General features: G+C 45.2%; 1 protein-coding gene across 6 annotated transcripts in view; it reads right to left on the bottom strand.

The window, feature by feature from the left end:
• SORCS1 (sortilin related VPS10 domain containing receptor 1) overlaps nt 1–26,118 on the bottom strand; it is a 474,859-nt gene that overhangs the window by 319,662 nt on the left and 129,079 nt on the right. The gene's annotated exons all lie outside the window — the stretch shown is intronic.

Raw genomic sequence — 26,118 nt, 5'->3', positions numbered from 1 at the left:
TTGAACCCAAATAAACTGAGCCCAGAGCTCAGGTACTTACACCAGGCTTCACAGCCTTTATGGAGAGAGAAAGATACGAGCTTCAAAGAATTTCAAAGATTATATTTGTTGCTTTCTATTAGCCTGATGCTAGGGGCTCTGTCTGCCCATCTGCTTGCTCTGTCTGTCTTTATCTATCTGTCTGTCTATCTATCTATCTATCTATCTATCTATCTATCTATCTATCACCTATCCAACTGACCACAGTGCATATTTGTTCTTCTAAGTGCTGTCGAGGATGCAAAAAGAGAAAACAGATGCCTGCCACTCATTACACAGTATCGCTGGGGAGAGATTCATTGAGCTGACAGGTTAGAACTGAATGCTTTAGAAACTTAACTGCTGAGGGGAGGAGAAAGGCCAGGCCCTTGCTGCATGGAAATGGGACCTTTGCAAGCTCTTCCCACAAGCCAGATGCTCTGCACACAGTACGTCCCTTAGTTCACGTCATAATCCTGGTGAGAAGGTTTGTGTTATTCTCACGTAGGAGGTGGGATGGGCTGGGGTGCAGGTCACACATATTGGAGCCTGGACCTTCCTGGCTTTTGATCTGGAGCTGGGGCCTGGAGGATGGGCCGAGTTAACTCTTCCACCATCCTGAGCTGAGGGTGCTGTGACGTCTCCCCGCTGGGACCTCCGGGGACTCCAGGCCAGACGGCCACATCTCTCCTTGCACACCAGCAGGTGTAAAACACGGAGGGTCGCCCTGGCCGGTTTGGCTCAGCAGTTGGAGCATCAGCCTGTGGACCAGAGTCCCGGATTCAGTTCCCACTAGGGGCACGTACCCCCCAAAAATTATAAAACAAAAAAACATGGAGGGTCAATTTCAGACCAGAGCAGAGAAGCTTCTCAAGAATCTACAAGAACATCTATCTGCTCCTCTGCTACTGAAGGACTCAAACTGAAAGTCATTCAGATGTCCCTAACTCAAAACAGGAAAGGGGGCATCGGTTAACGAAGGTTAGAGAAGGAGGATGTCTCCATCCCACGTGGGAAATCAGCCAGATGATGGGTACGTAGGTCACTGCCCCTTCTCTCGCTTGTTTACCCTTTAATCCTAAATCAAGTCACCAGTGAAATGTAGAAACCCAACACCCTGGATGCCCTAGGAAATGTAAAATCCCAGGAAAGAACCCAATTCCTGGCCTTGAGACAGGGATTGGCCACCACGACTGTCTCCCTGCAGAGAAAAGCAGCGACACCATTCTCCGTGCTGGACAGGAGAGCGTGGGGGTCCCCGGGGCCAGGCAGGGGCTTCAGGACCCACGGCGGTTGGGGGACAGGAAAGCACATGCAGCTGCAGGAGGCTGTGGGGGAAAAGAAATCTGTTTTCTTGAGAAGGGAACCTCATCTTTAGATTTCCTCCATTTTTTTTTCTTTAAACTGTCCAAGATTAATGTGGCAAAAATAAAATGCCCACAGGCTGCTTATTTTGACGCTTACTAAAGCACATAAAAGTGAAGAATTAGCATGGAATGAATAATTTATTTAGAGCTTTACTGTTGTTTTAAACAAATCACTTCCATGAAAGCAATGTGTATTCAAGCAATAAATCATTGTTTAGCACTCTGTCTCCAGGAAAATATACCACTTGGCAGAATTACTGAATGGCAGTGCCTGGCAGGGAGGCAGGCAAAATAAAGATAAAGGTGATGTCCTTGTACAATGGGATTTTCACTGGATCTAGAGGAGGCTACGTCTGAATGCGATTCAGTATCAGACCCTTCCCTTCATTTACAGGGTTTAAATGAGCACCTACTTGTGCTGACGTATCAGATAGTGTCTAGCACAGTGCAACTCATCACTGTCATAGCTATTACTTTATTATTGCAATGACTATGGGCCAAGCACAGAGCCTACGTGTTTGGGATACACCAACTGAAACAAAACAGTGAGTTCTTGGCCCCTGAGTCGATCACTGTTGTTGGGAGGCCTCAGACCACTTTCCACAACATGGTAAGTATCGTGACAGGAGATGCATAAAGGCTATGAGGACTTGACTAGTAGGAGGATGGGAATCTGGAAACATTTCACAGAGCATCCAGACCTTGGTTTAGACCAGGATCTAGGCAAAGGGGAAGGACATCCGTGACAAGCCAGCGTGGGAGCAGAAGAATGCAGGCAAGAGGCAGACGCGATGTTTGGGTAGAGAGGGCAGGTGCTGACGTGGTACAGTTCAGTGAGGGTGGAGAAGGAGGTGAGCGAAGGCAGACAGGAGGAGAGGTGTAAAGGGAACCAGCAGAGGCAGTATGACCTCTGTGAGCCCGAGACACTCTGGCCCCAGAGAAATTGGCTCTAGAGACCAGAAACCCAAACCGGTTTCTGTCTGCAAGGCTGCTGACTGATCATTCCCAACCTCGCTATGGACCAGATCCAGGTGCCCCAGAACCAGGCAAGGGAAAGTGTTCCCGGGCCAAAGGCACAGTAACTCTGGTGCTCTCCTTACGGTCAAGTTGGACAAGGCGCTGCCCTACTTCCCTGCTCAGTGAAGTTCTCAGAATTAAATCAGAATCCTAGTGTTCCCCGCGGAAAGAAACCAAGCAGGGCCCACAGGGCTAATCTACGCAGATTACAAACTCCGAAGCGCCTTTTCTTCTTTCTTCAAAGTCAATGCCACAAACATCACCCGAAGGCTGACACTAGGCTGGGACGCCCGCAGTCACAGTGCAGAAGGCTGAGGGCGTGGCATCTGCACGTCGGGAGGAAGAGGAAAACCTTCCTACCCCATCAGCTGCCTCCGGGGTGTCTGAATGTCTTTTCCCTCAGGCTCACATAGTAACAAATAATCGCATGGCCTCCTCGGAGAGAACCAGTATTTCCCAACCCCATCTTAAGTGGTTTAAGAAAGAATGAACTTCTAGCCTCTTCTCGATGATTTCGACGTTTCCAAAAATTTGCTGAAAGCTCAAAACACTGGCTACGAGAGTGACAGTGACAGGCACTGAGAAATGCCATGAATTTGATGCCTCTCATCACCTTAATGATATTTGCTGCCTTTAAAAAAATAACTCTCTTGGTGTGTCAGCATTTTGTCAAGCTCAGAGAAAACTCAGATGTCGTTGGCTACCAGCCAGCCAGAAATGTTTCACCCTCAGGAAGCAATTAATCAATGAACAACTCTCTGTTGAATGTTTGCTACCTTCAAGGCAGAGTTGGCAGACCCTGCAGGAGCAGGAGACAAAAAGACGCGTACAGGGGATTCCTGCCATCCAGGAACTCACAAGCTAGGTAATATCTAATTGTCACTCACTTATTGAGCAACACTCAAGTGTCCCCTGCCTTGGAAGGATGAACTCCCCGGTCTGTAACAAGACGTCCACGGTCCATTCTCTATAGCACAAATCTCCTTTGCAGTGCTCACTGTTGCCACTTCTTGCAACCTTGCAATCCTGCCTCCTTGTTCTACGTTGCAGGCCTCCAGGCCTTTCTCAGTATCCAGGCCTGCTCAGGTGCACCTCCCACATGAGGCCAACCCAACCTCTCTGCACTGAATCTGCAGCTCCATCATCGCTTCTTTAGAATTTTATGTTTCTACTATGGCCTAAGCTCATCAGTTTTATTACCTCTTTGCCCGTCTCTTGCATTAGATCGTGATCTAATTGTTGAGTTATTTCTGTGTAATTTCTTTCAAACTCGAAATGAAAGAACCTCCAGGAGATGGTCAGTGAATAGAAAAGCACATTTAAAAATCTAAGTCAATGTGGGACAAATGAGATGATCTGTCTGTGCCAGCCCATGGCCAGCCTTGAGGCAAAGTAGGTGCTCAATAATTAGCTTGATTAGAGTCATAAATGTCCATTAAATATCATACTTCAAAGAACGATCGTACTGCAGATCGGTGCGAGCACAGTCTCAGAAGTGCGGTCCATCATTCAAGCCTGATCAGACAGCACAGTGATGTTAAACATACAGAGTTAGAAAGACAGACTCGGGCCATTTTTGGATGGAGTCAATCCCTGGAAGTCAGTGCATGTGGTGAGCAGCTCAAGACTTTGAGCACAGAGCTGATCGCACACTACTGGACATGCACTGTTAAATCTGACAGGTAGGTAAACATGAAGTGATCGCCAGCATCATCAAACTTTTTCTTCAAGGACATGCGAGTAAACAGTCTAGGCTTGTGGACCACAAAATGCTTGTCACAACCACTCTCCTAAAATATGAAAGAAAGCAACTTGAAAAGATGCATATATGGAAAACAGAAACTTGAGATAATCAAAGAACAGCCCTGGCCGGTTTGGCTCAGCTGTTAGAGTGTTGGACTGTGGTCCAGAGAGACCCGGGTTTGGTTCCCGCTAAGGGCACGTACTTCGGTTGCAGTTTGTCCCCGGCCCTGGTTGTGGGTGGCAGCCACTTGATGTGTCTCTTTCATGTTGATGTCTCTCTCTCTCTCCCTCCCACTCTATCTGAACAAAATATCAAAAAATGTCCTCAGGTGAGGATTAAAAAAAAAAGAACTGTAGAAAATGTTGGTGCAGAGGGGACTTGGAGACCATTTAATCCAAACGTGTCTTTTTAGCATTAAGCAGATGAGTGTCAGGCCACAGGGGTCCCAAAGCATGATTTGTTTGTGGAACACAACATGTTTAAAAACAAAGTGCATCAGTTGCCCGCATTTAAAATTCAGAAGTTCAACTATCAAGCTGGGATTCTCACTTCTCTTGGAAAAGAGAGAGAGAGAGAGAGAGAGAGAGAGAGAGAGAGAGAGATCTGGCAATGCCAGGCTTACATTCCCACACGGCAAGGTCGGCTGGAAGGATGTATCCGTAGCTCCTGCTCACAGGACATGGGCTCTGCATCTGCTGGAGCAAACTCCATGACATTAGTCACTGTCATCGCCCGTGTGGTCCCAGCAGGCATTTGAGTTTGTGAGCCTGGTTTCCACGCCTGGGCTAGAGGCAGACGGCCAGGCTGCCGTCCTGGCGCTGCCACCTCCTTGCGGAGGTAACGTCACTTTGCCAGTTTCAGTTCCCGCATCCTGGGGGTGCGGGATCAGGGGAGCTCCTACTCACAAGACTGCTGTGACGACCCGCTGAAATATGATGTGCGAAGTGCTAGCATGCAGTCCATCAAGTGTTAGCTGTCGTGATTACTGGCGTTATGGGAATGTGAAGCCCAGAGGTTACGGGAACGGCCCAAGTTGGTAGGAGAACCAGTAACAGAACTCATTTCTCATGACTCCCGGGCTACTTCCACTACTCTGAATGTCTTCCACCACAAAAGCAACGGGGATGCTTGCAAAGCTAACGAAGGTGAGCCCTGACCCAAGAAGACGAAGTAAAAAGAACTGGTCAGAGTTGATGATGGGCCAATGTGGCACACTGTTTCTACAGGTTCTACCCAAATGCAGCATATGGAAACAAACATAAAAACTGTGTCTGTGACTTACTTTTTTGCCAAGGCCCCATAAAGGGACATAAACATTTATTTTACCATTTGTGGCAGAGAAAAGCCATATCTCAAATCAGTTTGGTGACTTTTAGCTGCATTATCTCCTGGAGAATGACTGTAGGTAGAAAGACGGGCAAAAATATCCTGGAGCTACTTTGTCCTATTTATAAATTCCAAGTTCCTGTCTGTTTCACTTTCTAAAATGTATTTCTTCCCGTCATTATTTATCCCTTCTCTGCCCTCTCCCACCCCCCTCCCCTCCCCCTGCAATCACCACACTGTCGTCCATGCCCATGAGTTCGCTCTTCTTCACTCAGCACCTCCCTCCCTCCATCTATGAGTCCGTCTCTATTTTGCTTGGTCATTGTTTTTGTTTTGTTTTTTTTCATTAAACTCCACATATGAGTGAAATCCAACAGTGCTTGTCTTTCTCCCACTGGCTTATTTCACTGCTGTCTGTTTCAGAAGTGCTAAGTCAACCAACTTGGGCTAATTAGTTTTTTCTATTTGGCGGCTGCAAATCAATGACAGGCAAACTTCGAATACTGCCAGCCTGGCACAGAAGTCTCTGCTGCCTGCCATCCATCCCTCTGCCTGCGAGGGGCCTGCAAGAGCTCTGTCTAAATAGCAGGCAGCGCTCCAGGGACATGCATTCCCTCCTCTCTGCAGCCCCTAGGACACACGCTGAATGCTGTGTGAGACCAATTGCAAAGGGAAGGGTATATTTTTAATCTGTTTATAGATTGCAATTTGTAAGGTTATCATGTCACATTGTGTCAATAATTCAAGATGGAGGGTTGCAATTGTTCATGGATAAATTCTTTTCTTCTTCAACATGCATTCCCCTAAGAGCTTTAATTTATTTCACTGAAGTGTAATTCCTTGAACTTTGAACTAAAGCTTTCATTTATTTATTGGGGTGGGGGGCGGGGTGGGACATTGTAAGTGATTCCTTCACAAGTTCCAAGGGATCTGAACCAATCAAAAGACCCACAGTTCAGATAGGAGAGATTTAAAAAGTCTATTTTCAAGAATTCCAGTGATCTAAAAAATATGTTTGTTTGTTTTTTTATCCTCACCCGAGGACATTTTTCCATTTTTTGTTCAGACAGAGTGGGAAGGAGGGAGGGAGGGAGGGAGGGAGGGAAAGAGAGAGAGTGAGAGAGAGAGAGAAACATCGACATGAAAGGGGCACATCGAGTGGTTGCCACCTGCACAACACAACCAGGGCCGGGGACAAACTGCAACAGAAGTACGTGCCCTTAGCGGGAACTGAACCCGGGTCTCTCTGGACCACAGGCCAACGCTCCAACCGCTGAGCCAAACCAGCCAGGGCATGATCTAAAAAATATGTTTATGTTGTCAGTATACAAAAGGCTTAGGACTCCCCCCCCCGCCGCCCAAATAAATAAAATGGGGGGCAAATGTTGCTGAAATGCACCAAACACCGGAAGCTAAAGGAGTTTCAGCCTGCTGCTGAGAATGCATTTGCTATCGCTGTGCACTGCCAGGGGTCCGCCCAAACGCGTTATTTGGGAGGACAATTAAACCTGAAACCCAGTGAAACTATGACTGCTGAACTTGTACCTGGGTATTTTGGGAGGCTGTACATTTCTTTGAGTATTTGATGACAGCTGTGGGCCCTGCAGACCACTTCTAACAAACAGTGGCTCAGCGAAATTCTGGGGCAATCTTCTGAAGCTCATTTCTTTAGCCCTGGGTATAGAACTGGGGTTACAGAACACAGATGATCTTTCTCATACAACCAACATGCTTTCCAAGCAGACAGAAGATAGAGAGAGGCAGACAATGTGATTGCTCCTTTGGGGACACACACACAACAACAACAACAAAAACGGCAGTGCTCAGAAAAACTGCTTAGTTATCCCAGGAGAAGACAAGTAGGACAGGACTCATCACAGCACCAGGGGGCATTTATGAGAAGATCTGTGTGATGGTTTGTGCCCCCGTCGCCTCCCTTCCTGTAAATGCACTCCCAACTACTTGGTTCTCCTGTGTCCATTAGGTTTGAACTGCTCATGGGTCTCCTGTGAGAAGCTCAGAAAATGTGATAAGCAACAAACATTCCGAAGGTGAGACCCATTCAGGACTTTGGCACCTGGAGGTGGTCAGGTGTAGTTAAGAGAGTCACGGCACAGCCTTAGAGTAGATGGTATGTAAGGGGCTGAACTGCACTCTGTAACCATAAGAAAGGCCGCTACTGAAATCTGATCAAGGGCAATGCGCTCTTCAGACCAACCAGGGCCTAATGACTATGATTCTCACTGTGCTAACTTATAAGAACAATATTAATGTGTCAATAAATAAAGCATATAGCATATATACATATATATATTTGGAAGATAAATGTATATAACTAGAACTAAATAAATATTGATATAAAGGAATTGCTAACCAAATTATGCTTCTGCCTGCCAAGGTAAGGGTCATGCTTTTTCAACATATCGTATATGCATTAGCCAAGACAGCTAAGCTTGCAATTTCACAGTACTGTGTTAGTCCGTGAAGAGAGGAAATATCACAGAGACCTGCCCAGTTTCAAAGATGAGCAAACTAGATTTTAGGGGGGGGGGGGCTGGGGGCACTTCTCTTTCATCGAACTATTATCATGTCGTGAAATCTATCTGAACCCAACAGTTAAGAAAAATATCTTTCCATGCCCTCAATTGGTAAGCTAAGCTCTCTGTTGCCTCTCCTTGTGGGTGCGATTTCGCTCTTTGTTCCTTAAAGGGATCAGTATAACTGGTGAAAGCTACAATCAGGAAAAATTTCACATCCTAGAAAAGACAAAGCTCTGGCTTGCTGGTCCCAACTTACAGGAACTGCATTTTACTATTATTGAAATATTATCAGAGTTTGGTTAAAACTTACCCATTAATATGTTGCTCTCCCCAGCACTGGTGTTAAGGATAGGCAATAACTAAATAAAGAACATCTGATTAGTCCTGAAGGCTCTTTGATATCAGAGACCTTATTATAGTCATCTGAGGTCATGCTTGCCTAACTTCCTGGCGCAGGGGTGCTTAACTGGTGGTCTGATTAGTGAAATACTAAAGCTGCTAAAAAAAAAAAAAAAAAGGACTTTCAAACTAGCCCTAACTTCTGAATATTCAGTTTGGCAACAACATGCAGTTTATCGCCTCACTAACTCAGAATAGTTACATATACAGTTGCACTGTGACCGTATTTCTCACAGAACCTATGTTTCAGGCAGTGGACAATCCAATGGGCAGAATTCCTAAAGCAGAGACAGTGGGTTCTCTCTTTGCCTGGGACAATGGGCACCTCAGAAAAGACAGCACTGCCCTTTTCTGTAAAGTAATTGAATGTCATTCAGCTAAAAAGCGCTTCCTGCCTCCAGAGGATTTATCTGTCTTTTGTCATTACTAGATTCCCCAGAAGCAACACTGCCCATGGTCTTTGAAACCAGCCTGTGCCCACATTAACAGGGTTCTGATGAATAGTAATCACTGGTAAACATGTATCACAGCTCAGAAGGGGCACAGCGCTCTCTGTGTTGGACTGTTGAAGCCAAATTTCAAACGGAAGAACTCAATACAAAACAATACAAGAACAAAACAAAAGCCCAATCATCTAACGACAGTCATTGTGAGGCATTTTCCAGCTGGGGAACCAATGGCATAATTCTTGTCACCTCTAAGTTGTCCAGCGCCCTATGAGGAACCTGTAAAGGTCACATCTAACTTGACATTCAGAAGTAGAGTGTTAATGAAAAAGCTGGAAAAAAACATGTAATTTTTAAAGGCTTGAGAACCTCAAAATGCAAGAGCAAATGATTTTTACCACGTTCTGGGTTAATGGAAATTGCCAATGTGCTCTGTCCAACAGAAGAACTGGAGTGTAATAAGAGACCGCATACTTAAACAGGCTGATACATTTTAATCAATTATTCAAGAGAATCATTAAACTTCTTTCAGTGGGAAAAACATCTCACTGAAGCATTATTTCTATAATCAAAAGGTGAGATTCCAAGAGAACAGAAAGATAACTAATAGGGAAGAGTTTTTAGTTTCTCTCTTTAACCAATTTAGAACTATTTCTAGTGACACATGCTTATTTACTAACACATAAATGGCCCCGCCAATGTCTCAAGTATTTCTCAAAATGCCCTGGAAAGCTTTCGGCATAACGAAACCAATTCAATTGTTCAGAAGCGAAATGATGATCAGCATCCTTAGTTGTAAGAATTACGCTTCTCACCTTCCTTCAATGCGCTCCTACAGACAAGAAAGTGCATTTTCTCTCTGCAGGCACACACTTATAAACATATTCCAGGGGTGCTTCCACCCCGAAACTTCACGGACACATGAATACAATGAAAATGTCAGCAAACTCGAACTATCTTCTCATTAAGTTGCTTAAAAATACAGATGAACCCTGGTCAGTTTGACTCAGCGGTTAGAGTGTTGGGCCAAAGGCACATACCTGGGTTGCAGGTTCAATCCCTGGCTCTGGAGGCAGCCAATCGATGTGTCTCTCTCACATCAATGTTTCTCTCTCAATGGAAAAATATCCTTGGGTAAGGATTAAAAAATATATATATATATACACAAATGAGCAAGACTTCGGAGTTCTGTTTCCCATGCATGTCCCCCAAATCCTTACAAGTGGAAACAATATATGAAATGTTTTAAAAATCAAGTTAAAATTACCAGAGGCCTTTGACTTAGAACTAGAAAGTAGATTTTTCTCTCTCATAAAATACACCTTATGTCTTATATCACAGAATAACCAGAATTATTTATATTCAAAAACACTCCCAATTCCCAGAAGGAAGAAGAAGAGGAGGAAGGAAGTGAGCATACTGCCTTCTATGTGGCATCACATCACGTCTGTGTGTGGGGTGTGCTCTTATCGCATTCAAACTTTGCAACAGCCCTGTGGGTACATGTGGTGCCTGGTGATCTCATGGATGATGGAATGTGACCCAGAATTCCCTTTTCTCCAAGGCTTCAGTCATTAAGCATCAGAGCAAGAATTCAAACCCTGGTCTCTCTGTTCACAGAGCTAGCATGTTCCTTCTATATTCTTGTATTCTACTGATGATTATGATTGGGTACTTTTTATTGACCTATCTTCAAATGTATTGATCCTTCATTATACTCTGTCTAATCTTCTCATCCAATAAACATTTCATATACTATATTAATTTTTCACTTCTAGAATTTCCATTTGGCTCTTTTTTTGAAAGTTGACATTTCACTTCTGAAAGCCCCAACTATTCTATCTGTATAATCACCTTCTCCTTTAAGTCCTTGAACATATATGTATTTTTCCTTCATGACTTTAGAGGGGGAGGAAGGGAGAGGGAGAGAGAGAGAGAAACATCGATGAGAGAGAACATCAATTGGCCACCTCCTGCATGCCCCCCACTGGGGAATTGCCCCAAAATGTGGTCATGTGCCCAGACTGGGACTCGAACCAGTGACCTCTTGGTGCATGGGTCGATGTTCAACCACTGAGCCACACCAGCCAGGCAAGTTCTTGAACATATTTTTAAGAGCTACTTGATAGTCTTTGTTATTAACTCTATCCTCTGGGCCATCCTCAGGTTGGTTTCTCTTGGCCACTTTTCCCTTGACCACAGGTGACATTTTTTACTTTCCTTGTATTACTAGTAATCTTTCATTGCTCACTGAACACCTGGGTATGTTGCAGAGAATGGAATTTTGTTATTTTCTCATGTCGATACTTTTCTTCTAATATACTGTTAAAAAAATATATATAATGTCTAACCACTTGGATCTCATGCAGCCTTAGCTTTATACTTTATCAGCGTGAGATAGTGTGGATTTTCACCTAGGCTTCTGGGAAATTCCTTAGTTCTGGGACATAGTCTTTATCCTTCGGTATGTCCCTTCCATGTTCCAAGGGAGGACTCAAGGATTTCACTTAGCCTTTCTTTTTGGGCGGAATTCAAACTCTAAGCTCTGTTCTCCTTGCAGTAAGAAGCAGCTCGAGACCTATTCCGCCTTTGAGTCTGAACGCCGGTTCTGTCTGCTGGCTCCTTGGAATTCAGGGATCAGCAAGTGTTTGATACAGGTTTTGATTCTCCCACCTCTGGGGTGTCTTCATTTCTGAGATTATCTCCAAAATCACTAGCTTCTTTGGACACCCCAAATTCCACCCACTGACAGCTTAAACACAGCAACCCACTGAGGTCCAGCCACCCTGCGCCCAAGGATGGGAGCATGCCCTCCAGGCAAAACTGTAAAAACAGATCCCACCCAGTTCAGTCCTGTCTTTCATGAGGTAAAGCCCCTTCAGTTTCTGCCTGTGGCTGATCCCTCTCCAATGCCTTCAAGTCTTTTTCTTCCCCCTTCTGAGTTTACTCTCTACAGAAGGGCTGGTCCAGGACCAGCTGGTTCTCTGCCACCCTGGAGCTGATTCTTCAAAACAAAACACTTTGTCTTTCACGTGTACTTTAAACAACCTTTGGAGGGTGATTATTATTATTATCATTATTACAAAATCACTTGCCCACATTATGTTTTATTATGCTTTTGTTTTTTCTGATTTTGTTCAAGGCGGATTCCTTCAGGGCTGACTTCAACAAAAAGTGATCAAGACAGAAATATACGGACTCTGCTAGCGAGGCTGTTTTACTGCCCCATCCTCCTCCTCACACTGTCTTCCAGGAGCGTGTGGGAAGCTATCAATCTGCATTTCTCCCCATGCCTGCTGAATTTCCTGTATCATGTCCAGTTAAGTCACAGGAAGGTAGAAGTGGGCCTCTATCTTACATGGCAACATGGCAAAACACCTTTAATTCTATAAAACAAGTCACACCATATCCACATTAACATGGGCGGACGGGATCTATCTACATACTCCCAAGATCTAAAAAGCAGGGAGTTTAAAATCACTGCTTTTTCAGAGAGGAACCAGAGGAAGGTCATTATCTTAATCTCATCTGACAAGGAGGGTGGGGGATGAAAAATATATCCTCTCTGCTCACCCCTGGGTAAGGTAAGGCTGCTTAGAATAGCTTGGAGCTGGAAGGTAGAGAATTATGCCAATCCTTCAGCTGGATGTCTCCGCATCAAAGAAAATCTGTTTGCTTCTAGAGAGAAACCCATTTCTAGGGAGCCACGGTGTTGACAAGTGGGTAATCATTTTAATTTTTTTTTTTTTTTAATTCTCTGCAAGAGGGCAGTCTTCTAAGAGTAAAGTAGGACAGCACCTAGGAGGCTTTTGACTGCTTTTCCAGAATCGTACCCTCGCGTGACGCCTGGCAGTCAGCAGAGTAGGGAAAATGCATTAATATTTAATACTCATCGAGCAGGATAAACGCTTGCAATGCTCTACAATAAATAAATGCAGGTCTCAAAATGTGCCTTTTTTAACACAATTGCAACACGGAAATATCTTTAGACTTTGTAATAACTTCCCAGGGGAAACAGCCAAAGCCTCATCAAGTAAAACTATCGTATACTGAGCCAAGTGGAGGAGACTGTTCTATAGAACACAATCTTGTACCGATGAGACAAGAATCAAATGTCCCTAGGAGGGGCTTTTCCCTCTCATCTAATGATGTTAGAATGTTGCGAGGGCCTTCCCCGTAGCTCCCCTTCAGGGTGTCTCTCTCCCTTGGCCACAGCCTCATTCTGTCAAGTTCACTACGAGCGAGCGGTGACCTGGCTGGACGGGGAGCTCACTCTCTGACACTCCTCCGCTCCACCATCATCTTCAAGCCGGGCCAGGACCTGCTGATGTCGTAAAGCTCCCGATTCGTTTCCCAGCAGAGCCGCTTCCCACTAGCCCCCATCATGCTCCCTTATCACAGCAACATCCCCGTGGAAGCAATGGGTTCCGGGTGGGCCCTGGGGGGCAGAATCCACTCTACAGCATGGCTTCTCTGTGCACCCAGCCTCCTGGACGCAGCTCATGCAACCAAGGGCCATTTATTGAACGGGCACAGCGAGGGTCACCTTGTAGAAAATTCTCCTGCCATGAAGACGCCTCTGGAATAGTATACAGCTCCCCTTTTAAGATCATCTGCCCTGGAGCAAGTAGTACAAGGGGACTGCCTGGAGGTCCCCGCAGCCCTAACGTCTTATGGAGTCAAACATGCTTTCCTCCCACTCTGCAGACTCAGATCCCGCGCACGGACGCACAGCTTAGGAAGCCACGTCACGCTGCAGACGGCTCTTTCCTCAGCATGAGGGACGCCAGTGACGTCACGTACATGACGGTACACACCGTGAGGGCAAGTGGGGACCGAACCACTGCGCGGAAGAGCAACAGGACCGAAGCCTGGAGCGGGCCGAAGCCTTCGCTTGGCGCGCCCACCGCCTGCCTACCCGTTTCTCACGCACACGCACAGTTACTGCCCCGTGTCTACGTGCAAACGACTGTGGGAAAATTAATTCCTACAGTAAAATACACACAACGAATCAAAATGCAAAGATGACTATAATCCCATGACAAGAGTTTATAATTTGGAGGTATTTACAGACACTTCTTTTCATGGAGGCAAATTGCCCCTCTGCAAAGTGAATAATGACCTTTTAATGGATGGCTCTCATGGCCGTGACCGTTGACAAAATAGCTTTTCCTAAGCGGAGGCGCATCCACCGCCACCGATGACTGAGCTCCGTTGCTCCCCGTCGTGTGGAAAAGAAATCTCTCACCTTCTCACCTGCTCAGTATTCCACGGCCTAACTAATCTGACTTATGCTTATGTCAAGCCATTTGTCAAACACCAGCCACAGCACAGAACTTTATGTCCCATTGCCTCTGACTTACATTTTCTATTTGACATGTAAGGCCCTTGGGATACAAGAGAGCTTTCCACCCAAGCCAATGCCTACTCAGCATGTGCTCTAGGAGCCGGAGCGTTATCTTAGCTTTCCTGTTTCCTGCTTGCAGGAGTCAAACAGCTCAATAAATCTCCCCACAGGGATGGGCCTGACACGCCGGGTGGGGAGATGACAGGCTCATCCTGGCCTTTTCGTTCCTCGAAGATACGAAACCCGAACCAGAAACGATGAGGACACGCGTTCCGCTGGATGGGACCGGTGAGTTGAGCGGAACCGTCTGAAAGCGCACAGATCTTAATTGTCCTGGGTAATTCCAACTTGAAAATTGATTTTTCTCTGAACAGACCTTCTCTGTGTGAGTTCTCAACGTGTGCCCGCCAGTGGTCCTGACACAAGTAGTTACGCCTTTTGAAACAGAGTCAACAGATCCAGAGAAAGGTGAATCCGTGGTTTGCAGCCTTGAACATCAAGAATAATTATCTCTTTGATTAAAAAGCCATTACCCCTGGAGCACAGCTGGATTTTAACCCCCTTATATGTTACAGAAAATGTCGGAAGGGGGAAGGGGAAGAACACGGGGAGGAGGAGAAGGGGAGAAGAGAAAGACGAGAACAGAGGGAGCGAGCATGGCGTTGACATGGCACCGAGTCCTTTCTGCGTTTCCTTTGTAGCTTCATTTCAAAGCTATGCAAGCGTCTCATTAATTTCTACATTTAGAATCTGATTCTGATGGTAAAAGTAAATTACTCTTTTGGGCCTTTTTATCTCCACTTGTACCAGCGACGGTTCTGAAAGAGTTGAAATATTTTATGCAATTAAATACCGTGTGTCCTAGTGTGACAGTGTGAAGACTGTCTCAATAACGTGGAGAGAAGAGAGCGCAGGAAATGGTGTGAGGACGGAGCAAGAACACAGCAGCACAATGCACAGCAGTTGGGAGCTTGTCTGTAATGTGCTTCTAGGTGCATCTCTGCAGAATGAGTCTGCTCCGGCTCAAAGGCACAGGCAGGGACAAAGGAGCCCCCGGCTTCTGTACATGCTTCCGCAACACTCACCATGCTCGGACTTCCTCTCCTAGTCCCGATAATGAGCGACTGGAGTGGTCTCTGTATAGGCTCAAGCCAGGCAAGTGAGAGCCAATTTTAGACTCAGTAGAATGGATTATAATAGAGTGAAAAATATACATTGACCATAGCTTTTTCCAGGTTGGGAAAACGACAAATGTTTCTAATGTCCAAAGTCGATACCAGACTTTCTTGCCAAATCTAAGATGTGGTTAATTTCTCACAGGCCTTTCGGGTCAGGTCTAGATACTACTTCCTGGGCCAAGGTTCTGAGCACCGCCTGCCTCTCCCCAAGGGGCGGAAGACTCCCCGCCTCTCCTGCAAGCGCTCTGACAGCCCGCTGCTCACTCGCTGCAGTTTGTGGCACCAACTTCGTATGAAGTTCCGCTGGTCATTCTAATTATCACTGAGCACAGACTCCACTCCCAGTTTAATATAACCCGCAAAGCATCCCTGCTACTGCTCAGCATTTCCATTTCAAGGTTAGAAAATTGATGCTCAGATAAATAAAGGGTTTAACTACCACTGATGTAAAGCAAATGATGAGGGCTGAACTTTGCATCAAAAGCTTTGCCATCTAGATGAATGCACAGGAACTCCTTTGTTTAAAAAATAGTAGTGTCTTACAGCTAAAAACCAGAAAATATTTTTGTTCATTCTGAAACAACTATAAGGCCACGGCATCACGTTCCAGTGTTCACAGTTGAAACTATCAGCACTTTATATATGAGAAAAATATTCTTTTGGAAGTTAATAATCAACTAAGTAAATTTTATTCATCTCTGGATGTGCTATGAAAAGGGAGAAACAGGATATAAAAAAGGGAAAATTAGAAAGAAAAGTATTTTTAATTCATGATCCTGCTGAGAAAAATAAACTCAATTTGCTGTTAATAAAAGCTTATTAAAACTCTAATTAAACCCAGTCCCAAGGAGTTTCAGAGAACCTGTGTGATATTACAGTTCTCCTACCTACAGAACTCATTTTTCTAGGTCAGCTCTTTATGACCACAGCAAGACAAAAATCCCCAGGAAATACACTGAATGTCTTTAAAAAATAGGCATTAGAGAAAAAAATAACATAATCAGGTATCTGTTTCTTCATCAGTATGTTACTGTAAGTAATCAAGAGAGAAAAAATAGGATGATATCATGTAAATAGCAAATAAAGATTACAGAGACACAATTATAGCAGTTGACCCATATTTAAGCAAGCAGACACTTTGGGAAAAGATTCTGAAACTATTTTTCTTGAAAATGCTATCAACTTCAGTGGGGACTTAGATTCTGGCAGCTGATCAAAACTATCTGGAACAGAAGTACATGCCACTGAGCTGTTCCTGCCCTGAAGTAGAAGTAATAGTTCAGGTTCAATTTACGTTTTCCTGGCAAATATGCTATTTAGCGTTATCTGCATATGAAAGTGCTGGGCTGGGTTGAAGGGGTCAGACACCACCGGCTGATAGGTGCCCACTGTCTGTGAGGAGGAGGTGAGATGAAGACAGGAACTCAGTGACAGCAATCTGGCTCTGTGGACAGATACCCTAGAGGCAGGCACCAAACTGTGGCTGGCCACCTCGCCACCCTCTGTGCACAGAAAGCAAAGCACCAGTTGACCTGATAAAAATCAAATGGAAACGCTGTCAATGGAATGATGACTCCTTATCACAGACAGCAGGGATAAAACACTCATGGGAGGGTGGATATTAGGAGCTATATGTGAAGTCGGAATAATAGAGTGTAGAAGAGCAGCCTTAGAAACGAATTAGGAATTTGAATCAAAAGGTACTGGATCTTGGGCCTGGCTGGTGTGGTTCAGCGGCTGAGCATAGACCCACGCACTGAGGTCGCTGGTTCAATTCCCAGTCAGGGCACATGCCCAGGTTGTGGCCCGATCCCCAGTGGGGGCATGCAGGAGGTGGCCAGTTGATGTTCTCTCATTGATGTTTCTCTCTCTCTTTCTTTCTTTCTCTCTCTCTCTCTCCCTTCTTCTCTCTCTAAAATCAATAAAGAAAACTTTTTTTTATAAAAAAGGAACCGGATCTTGGTCATGCACCTGTCTGGAGGGGGCTGGGGGGCAGGAAAACCAATGGGATCTGTTCATTTGGTTGTACTGTTTCTGCTGTGTTCTCGCGAGGATTCCCGCAGAGGAAGCTGATGCCAGGGGTCCTGTCAGTTGGGAAGGGGTAGGGGACAACGGTCCATGCAGGCTTGGGACTCTGTCTTCCCTTGGCCAGGTGAAGCATGTTCAATGAAGTTACCTGAAGTGCTGCTTCTCCACAGCAGTATATTGCTATTTTCTTCCTGAGCTAGGGCTCCCTGGGCATTGGGCACCGACACTGTCATGGTCCCAAAGCACCAGTCATGACAGAAGTAGTAGCTGAAGCAGCAGCCACCACAACAGCAACGACAATGACAGTAATAACAGTGCTGAAAGGTAATCTTCCAAAAACAGTAAAATCATGACGCTCATACAGATATACAAAGAACACAGGTTAAAGATCGTTTTCTCTCATAATGAAGGAAACTGGCAGATGTTATAACTGGTCAAAGGAGAAATCCCAAACAAAACCAATTTGTATAGATTACAAGAATGTTGAAACGGACATGCCAATGGAGGCCAGACTACCTTCAAAGGATTGGGGGAGTCAAAGGAACCGCTACAGGTCGAGACAGAATTTGCTTATCTGTAGACAAAAATTATTTTTCATTGTGAAAATGTATCTACCACGTAAGGAATTATAAAATAGCTCTCATAAAATCTGAATCAGATAACCAGAAGGGTGTGCTAGAGACAATGTTTAGTTTATCAGTGAGGCACAGCTTTTCCCCTAAAACAGTCGATTATTTGTGCTAACACTGGAAACCCAGGGTCCTTAGAATCAGAACAGTACAGTAAACCGCCTGCATCCCTTCTCTCGGGCACCACCTCAACCTCCACCCACTTTCTCTGCACCAACAGACCAGAAGCGTGTTGTCAGAGCTACGTTCTTCCATCTGCATGGAGGGTCCCAATGCCCAGCAGCACGGGGCAGTGAGGTGAGCGTCTGGTGTGACATGACCGTGCCTGTCACCTGCACAATGCGACTGGTTCGTGCTGACCTCTGGGAAAGCGACAGAGCCCGATTTGTAAGGAACGTACACTCGGTGTCTAACACTCAGGGAACCTTGCCCAGCGCCTGTACGGCAGCTATAAAAGAAGAGCCATGATGTTTTCTAAAAATGAAAGGAAACATGTTTAACATCACAAGAGAAGCAGATGGGATGTCATTTCCACTGCTATCTTTTTTCTTGGATTCTTATTTTCATTTAGGAAAAGGGAAAGAGTAGGAGGAACATATGACAAAAATGTTACCCCTTTTCTTTAAGCTGCAGCGGAACAGCCCAGTGTCTTTACATTGCTGGGCATAGTGTCGCCACCACAAAGCCGGTACCACACAGACCAGTCTGCTGTCTTTGTCCCAGTCATTGCAACTACCCAGAGGTCCAGAACCGCGCGTTCCTTATCTTTACGCACGTGTGCCCGGCACACCGCAGGTGTGTGATAAATGGTTGTTGAACGCAGCCTTCCCCTTGTTCTCAGTCCTCAGCCTGAGTCCTCACTGTGACCGCCCTCACCGTTTCCCAGGCCAGCTGCTGACCGTCCCTGCTTCTCAGCTGTGACATGCTCCTAGGACCTCCCTGCTGGCACATGTCTTAGACACGACCCATGGCCTTTCCGTCTGAGCACGCTGCCACCGAACAGCCCCCCAACCAGCCCCAGTGAAGTGACTGTCCCAGCTCCTCTCGTTCCCCGGCACCTCACACTCCTGCAAACAAAGGGCGTGGTCCAAGTCACCTGAAGTGACACTATAACCAGGACAGACAGATGCTCCCTATTCGGGAAACCTTGCAAAGGACATCAACAGTCAGACAAATACATGTCATTGTGCTAAAGGCTTTTCCTAAATGTCTACATGTACACTGTGGTTTAAAGTGTGAGAATATGCCCTGGCTGGTTGCTCAGTGGTTAGAGCATTGACCCACAGACCAAAGAGTTACAGGTTTGATTCCCAGTCAAGGGAAAGTACCTGGGTTGCATGTTCTAAACCCGCCCTGGTGGGGGATGGGAGATCAGGGTGGTATGTGTCTCTCTCACATCAATGTTCCTCTCTATTTCCCTCCACTCTATCTAAAAAAAAAAAAAATCAATGGGAAAATATCTTCAGGTGAAGATTAAAAAAAAAAATTATAAAGATAAAGTGTTCTACCATTTTGCAGTAGAAAATCGTAAGTGACTACAAAGCTGCGCTTCCATTTCGTGAGCTCCCTCCCTCCAGCACACTTAGGAGCCCTCTTTCTCCAGGCCCCCCAAGACCTCCCTCTTCTCAGCCACATGAGCCCAGAGAGGAAAGAGAAAGAATTCGCTGTGGCTACTTCTCAGAGATTCGGCAGATTCTCTCATTACGGCGTTTAGGTTAGGAGAGATCACTGAAATGCAACGGGTGAGCAGCCCCATACATTAAGGTAGGAACAGAAGCCTAATGTGTAAGACCTCCTTGCAGCGGTGATGTGGGGAGCCACTCTTCATAAGCACACCCTAACCCACATCCACGTGTGTGCATACCCAGTGCCTTCACGTGACCTGTCAGCCTTTTGGTTAGCATGCCTGAATCCAGCGGTGTCGAGTTTTCCGTGCCGAGCATCAGCGACAAGCAGAAGCTCAGGTCCCACACTCCCGTGCCTGGGCCCACACAGCCACACGCACAAGGGCGACCCACGAGGCCTTCCGTGTCATTGGAATTCCCAGCCTCTGGCGTCTTTCACGTCTTTAATGTCCAATTAAGAAACACATTTTGTTTTTGCAAGGGGACCTGGGTAGGAGTGGGGTGAAGGGGCCATTGAGCACCATTTCATCTCAGACTCCCTGGATTTTTCAAAGTGCACTTTAATATGATAGCCAGGCTTAAACTACGTTTAAAGGCTGATGAATTGACCTGGGATGAAAATGCGCTGTATTAGATACTTTCAGATATACCGTTAAAGCGAAACGGCCATTATCTTTTTTACATTAAGCGAAGGGCAGCACGCCATCCCTTTTCATTTCTCCAGTACATCAAACTGAATTATTCATTAGCACTAAACTCCCTCCCTCCACACACATACCATTACCTCATTTTAAACAATGAGCGGTTTCATCTCCTTTAAAAACACCCTCTCTGATACACTGAGCTCTTGAAGTTTCGGACTTCACGAAATTGATTCCTGTGGTTAGTAAAGCTAACGGTCTCTAGAGCGGAATCAGACAGTAAGGACAATAAATGAGCAATTAAAAAGCGCTCCCTGGACTGTTTTCCAGGTCCCCACTTGTCACCGACGACAGGTCCTCAGTGCTGAATAATTCTCGGGATCTGAGCTTGGCAAGGGACAACTCTAAGTCAAGTCTTAAGAAATAACTAGTAACAAAGATTCTAAAGTTCCACATTTTGTCAAATGAAGGCAGATCCTCAAATAGATGTATACTATTGAGGTTTAATGGGAACCCACAGGGAATGCCTAGCACCTTCAAACCAGTAAATATGCATGCGCACACACACGTCTCATCAAACACACACACACCATCATACACACATGCACTGCCAAACACACACATACACACCTCATACACATATACACAGCCAAATACACACACACATACACACACCCCATCACACACACATACACAGCCAAACACACACACACATACACACACCACCATACACACATACACTGCCAAGCACACACACATACACACATATATACACACATCAAGAACATGCACTCTCAAACACACAAACACATCCTATAAAATATACATACATATCCCATCAAACACACACACACACACACACTGCCACCACCAAACTCACACACCCACATACACAGACACACAGACAAACCTAATGTTCCTTCTCTGAGATCAGCCCCCCAGGGACGAGGGTCTGCATTGCAGGTGGAACCACCCCTGTCTTCTGCTGTGCTCAGAGCACCTGCTGTGTCCTGTTTCACGAGCAGGAGCTCGTCGGAGCCACGTCAGAAAGTGAAAACGCACGGTTTCTATGACCGCTGATAGCACTATTTGTTTCATTTAAGAAGATGTGTTTAGTCCCCGGCCTTCAATTACACCGCAGACACAGGATTCCGGAGTTCAGGGTACATATTTTTTCCTCTATCTCTTCACTGTGTCGGAAGAGAAATCACTTTGAGTCGGTGCCTAAGACAAACCGATTCCATTTGCAGCAGCAGCAGCAGCAGCTCAGCGCTTTCTGACGGGTCTCCCGGCCACACCCCTTACACACCTCTTTCCTGCCGCGGCTGTGCTTCTGCAGGAGCGATGGGACTTCTCAGGTGTAACGAGAGGGGGAAACCGTATTATCCCAGCAACTGACAGCAGAATTCCTCTTAAGAGGAAAACAGCCTTTGTTGGGAATGAGAGCAGGATCCTAATTGTTTTGTTGTTGTTTGTTTTGTCCTATTTGTTTGTTTTGGAAAATGACCTCGGAGGGTGCCAACTAGGTCATGGTTCCCTTCTGGGAACCATCTAGAAGGGGCAGGTGAGGAGGAGGGAGGTGAAAGACAGGGAAGGGAGAAACCACCCGGAATCACAGTAGACTCCCGTGCCCGGTCACTCCTCTCCCCGCGCCCTGCCGAATCTTCTATGAGGTCCACGAAGTCAACACACCTTTAAGATACGGGATTTTTGTTAAACAGTTGTGATTGTAGAAGTCGGAGAAAAATGTATTTTGTGTGCTCTGCACACCCAGGAATTGGATGCCACAGTGGCCCTGAGAATATGCTCCCACCTTCTCCAAGAACTGATGGAAACCCCAGGGCGGTCATTAACGGACAAAGTCCACTTCACCCCAAACTTGAATTTCAGTAAGTCGGAAGCTAATACTTGGCTTACCCTCAGCAAGCATGGAGCTTAGACTGCACAGGCCACGTTGAAGAAATACACACAGATTAATCCGTGATGCTCACATCCTGTTACACACTCCCCTGAGCACTGTGCTCCGCGGGTCCTGGGAATGAATGGGAGCCCCTGACCTCAGATAGTTTACACTCTAACGGGGGAGTAAAGTCTGGGCACAATTACAATATGAGGCAGAACAGAAAACAGGGAACACACATCAGGAACAAGGATCAACTCCAATTTGGGGGTAGGGAGGAAAGGAAGGCTCAGTGACCATTTGGAGAGATTATAAAAAAAGATGATGTCTGTATGAACAAAAATAATGGGAGGTGAGGGAAAGGTTATTATATTAGACTTCTTGTGTATTATCTCAACACCTTTCCTATTCAATTGAAGGGCAGTGAAAATGTCTGATCCTCTACAACGTCCTGAACATAGTCATTCCTTCAAATTAACATTCGATTGAATTGCAGGCAGAGGCTCAGCATAAACAGAAGCGGAGAAACAGGAAGAAGCAAGGTGTAGACAGGAAATTTCAAAAGCCTGGTTTGTCTGGCATTCAGATGCGCGAGATAGAAAACTACATGGGGATGTGGTTACGTTAGGCGTGAATGTGTCGGGACCACCAGGTGTAGCGGTATCTGAAACGGAGGTCCGGTGTTTTCTTTGTAATGAGAAGTGAGATGGGAGGATCCTGGTCAAGAAAATACAGCACCGGGCACATTTCAGACCGAGGACTCCAGCGTCAGAGGCAGAACAGAGGAGGGCGAGTCTATTGCTGGGAAGCTCGGAATAAGCCATCCCGTAGTCTAGTGAAAGGCAAAGCCATGGACCCTGGCCAGTGTGCTCCGTGGTTAGAGCGGCAGCCCGTGCAAGGAAGGGTCTCGGGTTCAATTCTCGGTCAAGGGCACCATATTTGGGTTTCGGGTTAGATCCTGTGCCATTTGGGGCATATTCAGGAGGCAACCAATCTCTCTCTCTCTCTCTCTTTCTCTCTCTCACTCTCCCCTTCCTCTCTCCTTCCCTCCTGCTCTCTCTAAAAATCAATGGGAAAAATATCTTCGAGTAAGGATTAACTAAAAAAAAAAAAAAAAAAAGCAAAGCCACGGGTTTCCAGCTGGGGTTACAGTAATAGAAATGAAAAAGAGCAGAGCCCTGGGAGAGACAGAATTAGACTGTTTATAAGCAGGGACTTTCTTCAAGTCGGTTCAACAGCTATTTATTGAGCATCTACTGCGTGCTCTGGGGAAGGCAGTTAAACTGTTACCCAAAGATTATAATTGTGATTTGAATGGGAAGAGAATAAAGTTACTGAAACATTTTCCACCTATTTCTTTTGATGTGTCACTCTAATGACTCAGAAGGAAAAACATTCTAAGATGCATAATTTTTTTGAAACGCATTACACAGCAAACGAGCACAGCAAAGACCACTGGATCTGTATGCCAAAGCAGGGAAAAGAGCGGCCCAGAGAGAATTAACAATCACCTTCTCATCATTAAACCAGGCCCAGGGCATCACCACAAAAGGTGTTAAGCTATTAGCTGGTGGTTTTGAATATAGCCCCAAGTAATAAAGCCATGTTTCAATTTAAAATGTTACATTTTTCATGCTTCTCATTAAGCCAAACTCATATCTCTCCCAATAATTCTAAATTAGTAAGGTCAGGCTATCTTAGAACTTAAAAATAATTATGGAGTGAGTGAATCTTCCCAGTCGCCTTTAATTACCCTGTGAGATCCAGGCCCTGGGAAAGTTCCTACCTGCGACTAATTTAGGCAGCTTTGAGGAAGTCACTCTTTGAGGCTATTACATGCTATCTGTCTCCCAGTATGTAACTCCTTCCAGGCCACATACCGAAGCAGAAACTGTAGCTAATGAGCCCGAATTTCTACAGCTGCAAAAACCTGGGAGAAGTTAACAAAACACCATATAATATTCCTGAGTATGCTGTAGCCTGTGAATTGTGTGTGTTGGAGTGGCCGACACACAAACGCAGATAATTATCTCAGCAGACCCAAGCTGCAGAGAACTCATCTGTATCTATCCAGAGTTCAACCAGCAGTTTCCATGACTGTCTCGGCGTCACTTAACACCGCAGATTTTTAAACCGCAGCAGAGAGAACCTCGGTTATTTTTAAATGAAAGTGGACGGTGCCACGTGTCCTTTGCCCCACGATTTGCTGACATGCATCCTTCAGCAACAGAGGGCTGACATGCTGACAGAAACCAGCTGAGGGTTGTACCGCTCAGCCCACTCATTACTATAAAAAGTTGTTCTACAAAAGGTACCCAGCTGCATCGATAAAATATTTGCACCTCACATTCTTCAACTGGAGTGACAATGTAAGGACATGTATATTTATAGAAAGCTATAGTGTATATATGTATATATACAAATATATACATATAAGTATATACACACAAATATGTATATACATACCTATCGATCACTCAATCAATACATCCATCTCCTGGATACCTGCTTCCTGCTATTAGCCATTTACATAAATGCCCAAGGGAGAACATGAGCTCTGATGCTTTCCTGGTGTTTCCTCCAAATCTAAAACTCCAGCCACGAAAACACGCCATGCACGGCACTGCAGCCCTGGGTAAGGACGTTATCAGCAGCATCTGTGTGACTGATGGAGCCTCTGGTCCCCTGGGAGAGAAGATGTGGGATGGAGGCCATGTCTCAGAGAAGATTATACCACTGTCTCAGGACCACGGTGCTCCTCACCGTGTAATTAATATGGCCCTGGATATTTGGGAGAAAGGAAGGAAGGAGAGAGGCAGGAAGGAAGAGGAAGGAAGTGGGAAAATGGGAAGTATTATGACTGTAGACACTGACGATTAAAAAGCAATCCATAAAACTGTAGTTAATAATTCAGTATCGTGCCTGGCCAGTGTGGCTCAGTGAATTGAGCATTGTCACATGGACAGAGAGGTCCTGGTTCAATTCCCAGTCAGGGCATATGCCAGGGTTGTGGGCTGGATCCCCAGTGGGGGGCATGCAGGAGGCAGCCGATCGATGTTTCTCTCTCACATGCGATGTTTCTATCTCTCCCTTCCTTTCTCTCTAAAAAGTCAATAAAAACATATATATATATGTGTGTGTGTGTGTATAAATATATATATAAATAAAAGTTGGGCTTTTAGGCTATAATGTTAGAAAGTGATTGGTAACTCAGCATTAGATAAGTGAAATATTGCTCATGAGTCTTTAAGAAATATTTAAGAAAAGCAAACCTGTGTTTGCCCGTTGCACATGAATACCAGTAGTGAATACACTCAGCACATCTGTGCACCAGCCAGTCCAGTGCCGCGCAGGTGCAGGCCCGTGTCTGGACTGTCTGCTAACTGCAATACGACAGATACACATCATATTCTTACAGGGTTTCAGGGCTTATTGAAGTTTTATGTCTTCCCATAATTATTATAAAATTTTTGCACGTTGTTTAAATTTTGATATTCTTTTATTTATTACTGCAGGTTAAGCACTTATATTAGAAATATATCATTACAAAGAATTTTTCAAATTAGACTGTGATTACATTGATAAGCTTTAACGTGAGAGCAAATCCTACTATATGACATCACATAATTCCCCAACTAATGCCATTGACAATGTTAATAACACATAAAATAGCAGTGTCCCCAATATCTTTAAAAAAGTCACTCATAAAGATATAGAACGATAAGAATTTATCATCGTTTTCACTTTTTAAGGTGGTATAAGTCCAAGCCCTCAATGTTATTTATGCTATGCAATTTTGTAAAGTGGTGTTCCAGCCAAGTCACAAGGTCAGTTTTATATAAAACACAAATATAAATTTTAGAGTCTCTCAGAAACAATTAAACATATAAATGCTATTGAAGAATTGTGCACA

Source organism: Molossus molossus, unplaced genomic scaffold (assembly GCF_014108415.1).
Source record: "Molossus molossus isolate mMolMol1 unplaced genomic scaffold, mMolMol1.p scaffold_m16_p_17, whole genome shotgun sequence".
In the NCBI taxonomy this organism is placed as follows: Eukaryota; Metazoa; Chordata; class Mammalia; order Chiroptera; family Molossidae; genus Molossus; species Molossus molossus.
The sequence above is the reverse complement of the archived record's forward strand: the minus strand, read 5'-3'. Positions and strand labels throughout refer to the sequence as shown.